This window comes from Callithrix jacchus, chromosome 17 (assembly GCF_049354715.1).
Source record: "Callithrix jacchus isolate 240 chromosome 17, calJac240_pri, whole genome shotgun sequence".
In the NCBI taxonomy this organism is placed as follows: domain Eukaryota; kingdom Metazoa; phylum Chordata; class Mammalia; order Primates; family Cebidae; genus Callithrix; species Callithrix jacchus.
In genome coordinates, this window is record NC_133518.1 from 677,501 (window position 1) to 680,000 (window position 2,500).

Below are 2,500 nucleotides of genomic sequence, written 5' to 3' on the forward strand. Positions count from 1 at the left end.
CGAAAACCGCAAATCTAACCCACCCACTGAATCTTGCTGCTCCCTCCCTCCCTCCTTACCTCCTTCCCTCCCTCCTTCCCTCCCACTGGGTCCAAGGTACAACCTGGGAGGCAGCCAAAGAAATTTCCACTGTGTGCCTTTTGTCTTTCTCTTTATTTTTAAAATAATTTTCATGTTTCAAGAGATGCTCGTTTGAAGAGGAAATTTTCACAGAGTATGAAAATTCGTCCTAAAGAACAGAGTTTCCCAACAAAGCAGAGAGAGAGAGAGAGAGAGAGAGAGAGAGAGAGAGAGAGAGAGAGAGAGATTCCGTCCAAAAACAAAACAAAACAAAAAAAAACAGGTGCACATGGCCAATGTCAGCACTTTCTGCACTATATAAATCAACTATCAGAGAGCGATCAGGCACGCCACCCTCGATGTGGCTTGTGGCACTGGAAAGAAAAGGTAGGATCGTGAGATGTGTGTGAAAATTGTCTTAGTTTGCAACGCCCGTATTATAGACTGTGTGTCCAGACCGGAAACAAGGACTGGAAAGAAACGCACAAGACAAATACGACCAGGCCCGTTCCACGTTCACGCCTGTCATCGCAGCGGTCTCAAAGGCCGACGTGGGAGAACGGCTGGAGCGCAAAGGTTTGTGATCATCTCGATCTGTCATTCGACACCACCTCCACCTGCATAAATGATCATCAGCAGCATCATCGTCATCGAAGTTTCAAAAGAAATATGTGTGTCCAGAGTGCGGACCGCAAAGCGAGACCACATGCCTACTAAGAAGGTGATAGGCAAGACACACGGGAAAGACAAACAGACAGACAGACGGACAGACGGACACGGACGGACGGACGGACACGGACGAACGGACAATAGGTAGGTAGGCAGGCAGGCAGGCAGGCAGGCAGGCAGGCAGGCAGGCCAGTAGAGATTGAGTCAGGTGCAGTGACTCAGGCCCATAACAGCACCGTGAGAGGCCAAGGCAGGCTGAATTCTGGAGAGCAGGCGTTCTGGACCAGGTGGGCGTCACGGTGGAACCTCAAACCCCATCTCACATACATACATTAAAAACAATGCAATAGTTAACCCCTGTGGTGGCGTGGTCACAGGTAGTGGGGACGGGAGGGACCTGAGGAGGGATGACGGCTTGGTCCAAACTGCGTGTGTGTGTGTGTGTGTGTGTGTGTGTGTGTGTGTGTGTGTGTGAGAGAGAGAGAGAGAGAGAGAGAGAGAGAGAGAGAAAGAAAGAAATGCGAGCCAGCATCCAAAGAAAGGAAGAAAGAAAGAAATGTGAGTGTTCCCCGAAATAAATAAATAAATACGAAAGTGCCTGCCTCTAAATAAATCCATTGATAGATAAATAAACAAATAGCCGGGCATGGTGTCTCAGGCCTGTCATCCCCCAGTGCTTTGGGAGGCTGAGGCGTGTGGATCGCCTGAGGTCAGCACATCGAGACCAGCCTGGCCAACGTGGTGAAACCCCCCCCCCCCGTCTCTATTTAAAAAGAAATAGCAGTAAAAATAATAAAATGAATGAATGAATAAATGCGAGCCAGCCTCTACATAATCAGGCAGATAAAGTCAAGCAAGGCTGTCCCCAAATGAATGAATGAATGAATGAATGAATGTAGAGAAATACTTGAGACCCGACCTCAAACTAAATAGATGAACGAACGTAAACGTAAGAATGACATGGACACGGAAGGGTGAAGGAACCATAAGAAACAACAAAGACGGTGTGAACGGAGGTGGTCATTAAGTACCAAAGTGAATGAAATGAAATATTCGCACACACATAGATGTAGAAGAATTATTCCTTTCATTTCCTACGTCCTATCTGGTTATTTGCATATATCATACCGCATGTTATTTACAGTCTGTGAATGTATTGTATATAAACAAACACCAGCGTGCAGAAAATAAGATCGAAGACAGAAAAGGGCGACAGAGAGAGACCCCCGCCTGCCTCTAAAGAAATCCATCCATAGGTACATAAAAGAAGGAAACCAAGAAAGGATCAGTGTAACACACAGAGGTGAAAAGAAACGGTAAGAAGAAACAAGCAAACGAGGACGGGAAGAAAGTTAAAAGGTAACCAAGGTCACGAAAAACGGTTTCCTTCTGCCCCCCCGCCCCCTCCCGGCCTCGAGTATGCCCCACGCGTGCACACACACCCACCGACAGACACAGATACGACACACAGACACACACACACAAACCACACACACACAGACCACACACACACACAGACAGACACACACACACACAGACGGACACACACACACACACACACACACACACACACACACACACACACACACACACACACACACACACCATGGCTGGAAATTCAAGTGTGCGATCTACCTCCCGGGCCCATGAGATCACCTGAGTCCAGGAAGGGGCGGTTGACGCTGTTGCCGTGAGATGCAATCATGAGGTCAGGGCAGATGAAGAGGTCGGGGGTTCGAGAGTTCGAGACCAGCCTGGTGAATGTGGCAAA

The 2,500-nt window shown here is 48.2% G+C and overlaps 1 long non-coding RNA gene across 2 annotated transcripts in view; it reads right to left on the minus strand.

Moving 5' to 3' along the window:
* Positions 1-134: 134 nt before the first annotated feature.
* LOC144579855 (uncharacterized) overlaps positions 135-2,500 on the minus strand; it is a 21,648-nt gene continuing 19,282 nt past the window's right edge. For both annotated transcript variants that reach the window (XR_013528311.1, XR_013528310.1), the window contains exons 2-3: positions 2,386-2,483; positions 135-677 (exon numbers count right to left, since the gene is read on the minus strand). This is a non-coding gene — a long non-coding RNA (uncharacterized LOC144579855). The remainder of the gene's footprint in view (positions 678-2,385; positions 2,484-2,500) is intronic.